The sequence below is a fragment of the Cupressus sempervirens genome, chromosome 2, assembly GCF_028749045.1.
Source record: "Cupressus sempervirens isolate cs-2001-9-10 chromosome 2, ASM2874904v1, whole genome shotgun sequence".
In the NCBI taxonomy this organism is placed as follows: domain Eukaryota; kingdom Viridiplantae; phylum Streptophyta; class Pinopsida; order Cupressales; family Cupressaceae; genus Cupressus; species Cupressus sempervirens.
This window is the reverse complement of record NC_143119.1, coordinates 128,578,765-128,590,221: the sequence shown is the minus strand read 5'-3', so window position 1 is coordinate 128,590,221 and position 11,457 is coordinate 128,578,765. Positions and strand designations below refer to the sequence as shown.

General features: G+C 33.3%; 1 pseudogene; it reads left to right on the top strand.

The window, feature by feature from the left end:
* The first annotated feature begins 9,367 nt into the window (after positions 1–9,367).
* LOC149571373 (uncharacterized) lies at positions 9,368–10,159 on the top strand (annotated as a pseudogene).
* Positions 10,160–11,457: the final 1,298 nt, after the last annotated feature.

The following is an 11,457-nucleotide window of genomic DNA, read 5'->3' as shown; positions in this document are numbered from 1 at the left end:
AAGAGGGAGATAGTGAAATTATACAAAAAAGGAGAAATACATAAAGAAATATACACTTAGAGGGAGATAGTGTACCTGATGATAAAAAGACATACATCTACATAGTAAGAGGGAGATATAAGGAGTCATAAGGAGATAAAGTAATCAAGAGAGAGTCATAAGGATGAGTTGATTGTCTATTGATCAAAATAAAATTTTGTAACCTATATAGAAGATGAAAGTTTTTGATAGAGGGAGAGATCTCAATACAAGGAATTATTTTCTTTCTTGGTATTATTTTTGGTTGTACTAGTTATATTGGTTTTCCATCAATGCCAAAGAGAGAGATTGTTGAAAATAGATTGATACAAGTATGAGAATGTGTTTCAATCATTATTTTGTCACTAATGTCAAACCTGGTACTTGTTGGTAAGACAACTGCTTAGTTGATTTTGAGTACTACTATTTGTTTGGTTGATGAGGAGGATTTGATCAAATGAGATAATAAAATCACCTAGAGAAAAGGTTGAGTTATGGTATGAAAAAGGAGTACAAAGATCAGTTAAGATAGTGATAATATAGTGCATTGATTATCTACTTAAGGTTGCAAAGGTTGGATACACTAAAAAAGTCTAGAAGAACAAGTAAGATGAATTGAGTTTGTCAAGCTTGATCAAGTAGATAGTAGGTGTTGAGCAAGGTTTGTGCAAGCTAAGTCAAGAAAGGCCAATTTTCAATGTATTTCGAGTGAAATAGTGTAAGATGAGTAAAGTTTAGTTGATGTTGACCACTAATAAACTTTAGTATTTGTTGAGTGATCTAGTTGATGACAAGTGGAAGAATAGTATGGAAGCTGAGTGATAGCATATTGATGCCAAGTGCCAGTATTCATGTTAAATCATGGATTTGATGAATCTGAGCTGACTGTTTTGTTTTTATGAATTTTGTGAAGCATGTGGAAGATAACTATGATGAGTTGGTGGCATAGATTTCATGGTAAATCATTTTGAGGCAAATTCAAAGAGGATTGAAGCAGAAGTTTCTACAAGGGACTAGAATGAAAAGATGGGTAGATTCATTGAATCCTACCTAATCCTACCTAACACTAAAATTGATGATAGAGGATGAACGGAAAAAGATCTTAATTTTCTATTTATAGAGATGGCTGGTCAAAAGAAAGGTGGATCAATGTTGGAGAACCTAAGTTAGACAAGAGGTCTAATGTATTGCTTCATATAGTGACTAAATAGAAGAGAGTGGTATTGGCAAGCAAAGCAAGAAGGCTTAAAGATATGGATGCTTGAAGGGTGTACAAGCTATTAGAGCTGAAGTGTGTGAAAGCCAAGAAGAATGGAGGACTAAAATAGAGATCTATAATTTATAGGTGAGTTGTAAGTTATTATCAGATCAAGCCTTATTGTTACTTTCTAATCATTGTACTAGTCTAGGGTAAATCCTTTCTATTAAAGTTAACCTAATATTCATTTTTAAATCCTTTAACTCGGTGACATTCCAAGTGAATGATCTAAAGTCCTCTAACAAGGCTCACTCCTAACATGGTGATTGAAATCCTCTAACTAGGTCACATTTAACAATGTGTATTATGACCTTTAACAAGGTTGGCCTTTCACAAGGCATCACGTTAGAAGAGTGAGAATTAGTAGCATGTTACTAGTGGTTTTTTCTGAATTGGGTTTCCACATTAAGTCATTATGTCAAATATGTTATTGAATCTGTTATGTTTAATGCTTACATTTTTGTAGAATTGATTTGACAACAACCTACAAGTTTAAGTGAATGTATGATCTAGTGGATGCATGCATGTTGAATATATTTTATGGATATTGGTTCACTAAGCTATGAAAAGTTTTATTTATATGTTTGGACCTTAGATAACTGATTCACCACCCCCCCCCCCCCCAGTTATTCTAAAGAATTTCAACAAAGAAGCACCAACTTCCAAAATGAACAATTGAGATACAAAATTAGAGGATCATCTCCATTACAATACAAATCATGAATCACCATTTTAAACTTCTTGTTATAAACATAATGCAGTAAATACTTCTATTCTTCTCTCTTATTGATTATTTTACATCAAGAATTGCACCAAAGTATACAAGCCTCTTTCAATGAATTTATCATATGATGACATGTATAATCAAATCTTTTTTTAAAAATGAATGAAATAAGATGAATTGAATTAAAGTCTTTCAAACTATCAACTTTCTTTAATCAACAAATCCTTGTTTCTCCTCAAAACATCAAGTATCCAAATATATTTCCTTTTTCCATTAAAAGATTTGATCAAATACTGATAAGAATGAATAACGAATCAATATATAACCCTTCTTCTACCTCTAATAAATTTTTTTAATGAAATTTAAATCACAAATAGGAAAATAGAAACATAAAGCATTACCCTTTTCTTTGTTGTTTAAATTATGCTTGCAAACTGTTCAATCTACAAAGAATTCCTCACAAATCTTGAAAATTTTGTCAAAACTACCTTTTGGACATTTTAGAGGAATATATTCTCTACTTATAAACAAAAAAAACTAGACATTTTGGATGTAGGTACATACCCCAAACTTCAATTAGACCAAAACTATTAAAATGGTTGTAACAATTTGGTAACTACTTCTGATAAATAGAGTTTTTCTCTTTTCATACATGTGTTATGTAAAAACTAACAAAGACCCATTTTAACTAATTCAACAAACTTTCCAAAAAGGTATATTGTTTGGATCTAACTAGTAAAAATTATTGTTGACTTTCACATAGACCAAAACTATTTTTTAATAATGGTTTTCTTAACCAATGTGAACATTGAGTGTTAATTGTATAACACTTAAGTGTTTGTCTTGAATATGTTTTGAAAAATATTGAAGGACATAAAATAAGATAATTACATGATGTTAACCATACCATATGCTCATTATAATTGTATGGACAAATTATCAACATCAATGACAACAATCAAAGACCAAATACCAAGGTTCAACACATGTGTGTCTATCTCCATTTGTATAAGGTTGTATATGTGTATTGATTCATTTATATATCATATAATTGCATGTGATCTCATGGATGCAAAGATACTAATGTATTTATGATACCATTTGTAATTTGTATACTATATTCAATTGTATAAAGAAGAGGGGTCAATGCTCCTTGTAGTAGGTGATGTAAAACTTTGTAAAAGAGTTGGTGCTCATTTGAATCAATAAAGAGATGCAGATTATAGTGGTTGTTTTCCCTATCACAAAAATATTTGGTTTTGAGGGTTTTCCACTTGGCACAAAATGATGTGTTATGGTGTTCTCTATGTTCATTTAGATGCTCTGATACTTTCCTTTATCGATTCAGTTTATATTGTTATGTTTATTTCATTAATTCAAAAGTTAAATAGTTGTTCAATCTAATTTTTTGTATTGTAATTTTCCAGTGTGTTTTCTATATTTATCATAATTTGAAAAAGTTATAATTGATGTTTGTTAATATCATATTGGTTTTTCCATATGAGTTTCTATACACTTAAGTTATTTACAAGTCATAACTCAATTCATGTCAAACAAGTAATGCATTCCAAGAATAACATGTCAGATAGTGCATGTCGAGTGAGATATTTAGTATGTGCTAAGTAAACAGTTAGTGTTGTGCATACATATGATACCAAGTGATTTAGATGTCGTGTTGAGTCATTCAGATGCCAAGTTACAACATTGAAGTTACAGTTGATGCCAAGCATCAGGGACTTCAAGTGTTGAGTAATATAATTTTGACATAGTTGTTTGTAATGGCACAAACTACTATGTAAACCATTTTGGAGCCAACTTGAGGATTGTTTTGTGATCCTAAATGATAAGAAAAAATCTTAATTGAGAATCCTTATGTAGAACATGTAGCCAATTAGAAAAAATGGAAGGATTAAGCAAAAATATGGGTGAATCACAATTGTTGATTCATACCTAACCCTAAGTCACCTAGGTCTTCTTAAGGATGACAAACCCTAAAAAATTTATGCATGTAGAAGGAGAAAATATAGAAGTTTTGATGCACATACAAAGCATTCATGGTGACTAAGGTATTCTGAATTGAGATACCTTGCAAAATTAGTCAAAAGAGAATAGAAAGGAGGTTAGAGCATAGAAGAGATACATCTTATCATTAAGGATCAAGTACACATCATGAAAGAGGTTATTTTTTATCTAGCAATAGAGTGCTAACTGCGAGATCATTGCAGAGACATTCTAATAGGTGAATCAGTTAAATCTCTTAATAGAGTAGTCTTAACAAGTTATTGTAAATCCTTTAACAGGGTGCTTACTTCATTATAAGTTAAAGTCCTTTTATCAAGCACACTTCTAATAGGGTGTTGAAGTCCTTTAACAAGGTAAGATCTAACAATCTTATAAGTCTTTAACAGGGCAGACCTTTCATAGGGTAGATCATGTTTCATGATCAAACATTGTAGCATTTATTAGATACACTTTATTACTACAGTAGTGAAGATTCGTTGGTGTCATCCCCACCCCAGTTTTACCTTCTCATTGGAAGGTTTTTGGATAACCAAATATCTATGTCATACACATGTTGAATGTTATTTTCTTTCATACTATGGATGAATATGTTTAGCTAGCTATTTTAGTTTTCATGAAAATTGTGAGATGGATGTGTGGTGAATGAATTTATGGTTAAAGTTTTGAAGGATTGATTCACCCCCGCCCTCTCAGAGTTTACTTTCCCTATTATATTTCTAACAATTTTTACACTCTACTTACCCCTACCCCCCTCCCCCTGCCCCCTTAGAGTGTATCTATTTCCAACATCCTCTTCTCATTACATTCTTTTTAAATATTTTATTATTAATAACTTATCGAACCTTTAAACTGGTTTTGAAAATTGCATTGACTTCTATTTCTTATTAGAGTTTTGATTTTTTTTAGACCTACATGAAGATGATGATAATTGGGCCTTCATTTATCTATATCATGACCAAAATTATTTGAATAATAGAGAATGGAAATTGTATACTTTCATTTTAGGAGTTGAAGCTAATAACATCAATTCACAAAGAACCCACATAACTAATATTTACAATGACTTCTTAACCTCATGACTAAATATAGACCTTCAAACATTTTGAAACCCATTTATGGATCTATTGAGTTTTTGGCTTGATTCAAAAGTTGTGTTAGGTTATCCTCATCACCAGGAAGACAACATTGATTAGAATTTCTAAACATGTAAGTGTTGATGAGCTTGGGAACCACTAATTCCCCCATCTCAAACATTATCAATATTTCCAAATACCAAAGCTTATTGTGGAAACACAAAACTCATTGGCCTCCTCATATTGATTCACAGTATTGAGCTCCAGAAGAAATTTATCTTTAATTTGAAATCTAAGAAAATTTAATCAATATTGGATGTTGTCAGAGATTTGGTTAGTTAGTTGCTACTATTGACATTACAATCATGTTTTTTATTAGTGACATACACTTATTCAAATTGTAAGTATCTATCGAGCACATTGTATAGTTAACAGTGTTAACCAAGCATTTCAGTATCTACCGAGTTCTATAGTTACTACCAAGTCCAAGGGATAGTACTCAGTTTGCACTGAGCAGTTACTACCAAGGTATTGGTCAGTAGTATAAACCAAACATCTTAGTGTATGATGAGTTTATCAGTGCAAACCAAGTTGTACAGTACTTAACAAGTTCATAGTTGATGTGATGTGAGTCTAGTGAACCAAGCTACCCAGTGTTAACCAAGTGACTTAGTTTATACTGAGCTCATAGTGATAGCATTGACTAAACTATGCAGTGTGAATCGAGTGATTCAGTTTATATGTCAAGTTTCATAATATTCATCGAGTCACCAGTGCAAACTCAGTTCAAGACTACTTGGAAGTGCTCAGTATGGATTGAGCTTCTACATCTACCGAGTGCATGACAATGCTGAGAATTGACAGTGGATGTCAAGTATCAGAACCTCATTAAGCCAGTCTTCAGAACCCAAGTTCTTGTAGTTGGGCCAACTTTGTGTTTTTGTGTAAACTTGTATTGTGGCTAACTTTATAATTTGTAAATTGGATTGGTATATATGTAATGTTTTGTTTCACATCCAATGAGTAAGATATGAAGTAATGTAATAAGAAAAGAAGAGAAGAAGAATGAATTACAAAGGCTACAACAATATAAAGATTTATCTATCACAGCAAGGTGATTACTATACTCAAAGGAATCTCATTCAGCAAACCAAGTTACAGATTAGAGATTAGCTATTGTTTCATCCTAACAGGTGGATAAGTCAAATTCTTTCACAAGGTAGAAGTAATAGTCTTATGTAAATCTCTTTACCAAGTGCTACTTTATTGTATGTTTGTAAATCCTTTTGCAAGGTGGACCTAGTAGTCCTTATTGCTCCTAATAGGGTAGATCATCAGAAGTGATCATTGTAAGCCTTAATAGGCCAACTTTATATTAGAGTACTAAAGCTCGTGGGTATCATCCCCACCCCAGTTTTACTTTCTTTTTGGAAGGTTTCTAGGTCACCAAATTGTGTGTCAAAGTGTTATGAATGCTTTAATGTTTTTCAATTTCTCATGCATGCAATTAGATCAGAATACACATGAAGGATTAATTTCTAATTAAGGATTAAGTTTTATAAGTTACTAATTCACCCCTCCCCTCTCAGTAACTTAGCCTATAATAATATTTCCAACAACTACATCATATCTTGATAACATGTCTAGAACCATTGTTAACTTCCAAAGGCTCTTTTCTATTTAAAAATTTGATGTTATATTAGAATTACAAAATAGCCTACAAATTCTAACTGTGAGCATAGCGGAGAGGACCCAATACTTGAGCGTGTTCCAATGGTTGTTATAGGAGTTTTTAACTTAACACCCACACTTGTTGATTTAATATCCAACATTTTTGACAATATTGTACCAATAGTTGTGACTTTAAAGTTGTTCTTGCTAATGATGACTACCCATAATTGAATGAAAAGTGTCCCTTTTCACAAAAAACAACCAATAGTGTGATGTCACATCAACTGCACAAGTATGAGGGTCTCCAATGCACTATGATTGGTCTCAAAATTTTAGGGGGTTATTTTGGACACCTTGGAAAAAATCATGTTGATATGGCACCATATTTGATGATGTGGCTCTAAAACAATAGTTATAAGAAGGGTACTTTCCAAGTAAGCTGTTGGGACTCAAAATTGAAGCCTTGATTTTAAGTACCATTGAAAAATTAAGCCTTATAAATGCTTTTTGATGCATGTGTACCTGGTTATACTTGAGAAGCCTATTAGGTGTTTAATGTTTCTAACACCTTGCATTCAATGTGTCTATGTGTTCCATGATGATAAATTGTCGTTCTGAGCTATTTCGTGAAGTCTTGTTTTGAGTAATTGTCAAATATGCATTTTTGCCTATGTCAAAAAGTGACAAGAGGCCATGTTTGCATGTGAATATCTTGCATCCAATAATGTTTCATGACTCACCACTTTGGAAGTGTTTAGTGTCCATACCAAAGAGCCTATGTTTCAATTTTGGATTCATTTCGAATTTTTTTTACTAGGTTTTGAATCCCTCAAAGTTGGTCATTTATTGATGTCACGATGTAAATTGTTTAAAATTTTGGAAGGCCCTGTTTGACTTGTTATAACTTTGACCCAGTTGATCAAAATCCTAAAATTCCTTTTGTGTTGCATTTTAGAGGTTTGAGACTTGCTATGTTTCAATTTTGAGCTTTTGACAAATCTGTTTGATTAGTTTTCAAACATGATTCCAAATGCAATTTGTGATGTTTTATTGGTGTCAAGAAGTGCAGATTTGTCAAAACCCCTGTTCATGATGTCATATCTCAAAATTTGTGATAGGTGAGATTGAATAGATTGTACCACTATGTTCTCCTCTAAAAATACTTCAAGTGTGCCAATTTTCAAGCTTTGACAAATCTGTCTGCACACTTTCCTAGGTCCATTCCATTTGCAAAAAATGCTTTTCTACCATTGTTTCAATCTGCAAAATTTGAGTAGCCCACTTTGACCATTCACCAAATGCACCCAGTTATTTGTCATAAGCCCTAATCATGGATTTATGTTTTCCTCATGATAATGAACCAATGCCCCAGTATTTTTCTTCCCAAGTGTCAGTTTGCCTAGTTTTTGAAGTTGATTCCAAACGCATTTTATAGTTTTCTGACATGTTTATGTGTAGATGATTTTAAGTAAGCAACTTTGGAGGTCGATATCTTTTGACCTTGATGTCATCATCAGATGAGATTCGACAGGGTAAAAGTGTGTAGAATAGAGAATCAGTGCATTTGATTTCATAACTCAGTTTGGTGTTTGGATCAATTTTTTAAAGTCAGTCAAAGGACCTCCTGACACAAATTTGAGAGTTTGTAGATAAATGGTAAAATGAATTTTAATTTATTATTCAATGATCAAACTAGTTTCAAATTAGTATTAGGAAATTAGAAGATCAATTTGAAGGAATCAGTTGTTTGGAAATGAAAAAAAATTTAGTGAAACCTGCTTTGGAGCCCGACTAAATGGTATCAAGTTGATAAGGTATATTGGGGAGTTGACATTCTAGAAACTATTAACTACAACTGAAAATCTAGAATTGCAAGCATTTTTTATAAGACAATGAGTCATTGTGTGGAAGTTGCTAAGTTTGACATTTTTCTTCTAGAGATAAACATGTTTATTATAGAATCTATATTCTCCCAATTGCATTAAAAATATGTTAGGTATGATGCCATGATCTTGTGGTATATGTGTTATGAGCCACAATGAAGCATTAAAATTATAGTTCTAAATTACCTACATACTTATCTACCCTAAGATAAATTTGTCTGGAAAAATGGAACATTCAATAGAACATTTCAACGAAACTATATGACATGTCTATAGTTTATTCAATGTAACGAGAAATTATCCTAGGGGAATACAGAATGTTGCCGAGTTATAGATATGTATTAGGAAAAAATATTGTCTCTCTCATTAAGCATGGTTTTCTTGCTATGAGTTGATCATGAGCAAAATCTCTTTCTCCATTTGCATCCTCTTGTAGGTCAACTTTCGGATGGAGGAAAAAGGTGTTTGATTTTTCTTTGGTTCATTGAAATCTCATCTACTGCATCTTGTAGTTTCTCAAGAGGCCTTTGTAAACAGATTTCTTGAATTTTTTTCTATCTACAAAATGATAAAGTAAAATGGTCTGACAATATTTTAAATATGTTATGTATTTCAAGGGACAGAAGCCAGCATTGGAGTTATTGGAGCCATGATATTGGGGAGTCTTCATTTGCACAGACAAGCAAGCGCCACAAGATGTCTTTAGTGCCAAATAGCAATGGAGAAGCAACCAAAGGTAGATCATGACAAAGGAAAAGATGGCAGAAAGAAAACAGAGGAACCCACAATAGGGGATGCACAGAGGAAAATACTTAAGATGCATCCACAACTATGTTTGAGAGGGAAAGCAAATTGCATGCAAGGGCGACTAGGTAGGGATAGCTGCCAACAAGGGAAGCTTGATGAAGATGGAGTTGAATGTGTTGAGCTTTTCCCAAGTTTCTCATCACAAAGTTGTGAGAAAATTGGCAATGCACGCGGTATGGAAGTCAAATATACAAATAAAAATTTTAAGTCAAATGGAACGCATTGGATGCTTCACTTCCTAGTTTGCACCCTTGCTTCTAGTTTTGCAACATAGTCCAATCATCAATCCAAGCAAGAGAAACATGATAGAGATGTTGCTAAAAAGGAGGATCCTTTTGATCCTCTAATAGACTAAATTCTAGAGCAGCCAGTAACATTTTTTGAAGGTGCTTCCTACAGTCTTGTGATATTGGCAAGTTTGGCTGCTACAGCAGGTGTTACATATGTTGTATTTAAGGAACTTATATTTGAACCTAAAGAGTATAAAATCTTTGGGAAGGCCTTCGAGAGAGTACAAAATAATAGTCAGGTTAAAGTTCAAATAGAATCTCCTATCACTGGGTATGGCCATGAAAGTAGGAATCATACTGCCCGCCAATGGATTCCTAATCGAAAATGGACTAATGAAAATGGAGGAAAGGCTCCCAGAAGGCAGCAAGAGATGCTACATTCAATGCCAAGGATAGGGGAAGAATTAAAGTGAAAATGGTTGACCCTTTTATCCCACATTGACACCACTGAGGAATATTATCATTTTTAAATATAGGAGCAAAAACATACTAAGTGTTTGAAAAGATATCACCTTTTGAAAAGGCAGTAGCTCTATGGTGGGTCTGACACGGATAGTTGGAGGTGACCAGAGACAAATTTTGACCAAACATGTTGGAGAAGATGATGATGTTGACAATTACTAGACCAACCACAAGGTGCCATGTGGCACAAATTTCAAGGAAGGTTGTGACATGGCAAATTGAGATCGAAACTCACAGGATGGCAACACATGGATAATCCAGTAGTTGTTGCTATGTCACCAAGGGAAAGATGCAGGATAGTTAACATGGCGACGTAGTGACTAACCCAGGTGGCGGTGACATAGCAATGAGCAGGCACAGAGGTGGCGATGATGTGGCAGTCAAGGATGGAGTTCACCGAAAAAAGGTAGCCAGAATTCGGTGGTTGCCATGTCGCCATCGAAAAATGAGAGGATTTTCTGCTAGTGACATGGCGACCTGCCAAAAAATAAAAATGGCAAATGTATGTGGAACCCACAACAGCTAAGGGCCTATTGCAAATTGACATGTGGCACTAGTTGTATAGGTCAGAGCCAATAAAGAGGTGACAATTGGCACTGTTCAAATGGTTTAAGAAGGTTAAGGGATATTTTAAAATAAATAATATCTTGAGCAGAGCGTTCAACAAAGAATTTAAAAATTTTGTTTCAATATTTCAATTTTTTATAGTTTGTACTATAGAAATTGTTTAAAAATTTTAAATTTTTGCAAAGTGCTATGAAAGTCATGAAGAGGAGCCTAAACTTCAAATGGTTGTAACTAGGGGAGTTTTTCACCGAAATAGACACTCCAATATACCGTTGGAACTAGGAGGAAATGAGCTATCTGATTATAAAGTTAGTTTTTACACAGGTGGACACTGGTGCATTCTATAGGGAGTTTTATGTTTTCAATAAAATGCTCAGTTATAGGCAATGACTTCATCATTGCAGTTACAGAATTCAGTTGGGATGCATTTGATTTTCTTGGTTGGTTCAGTTTGTCAAAATTTGACACATAATGATGAATTTTGCTTCAAGTATTTCACAATTTTCTTGCTTTTTGATGGAACTTTTCATAATTTTTGTCTTTTGCAATTAGTTATGATTTCCATCAAAATATTTGAATCGTTTTATGCTTTTGGGAGGCAAAATGGTTAAAGTTTTGATATCCAGTTGCAGAGAGAGATTAGAGAGATTCTTTTCACTATTAGGAGAGGTTTTCCAAGTGG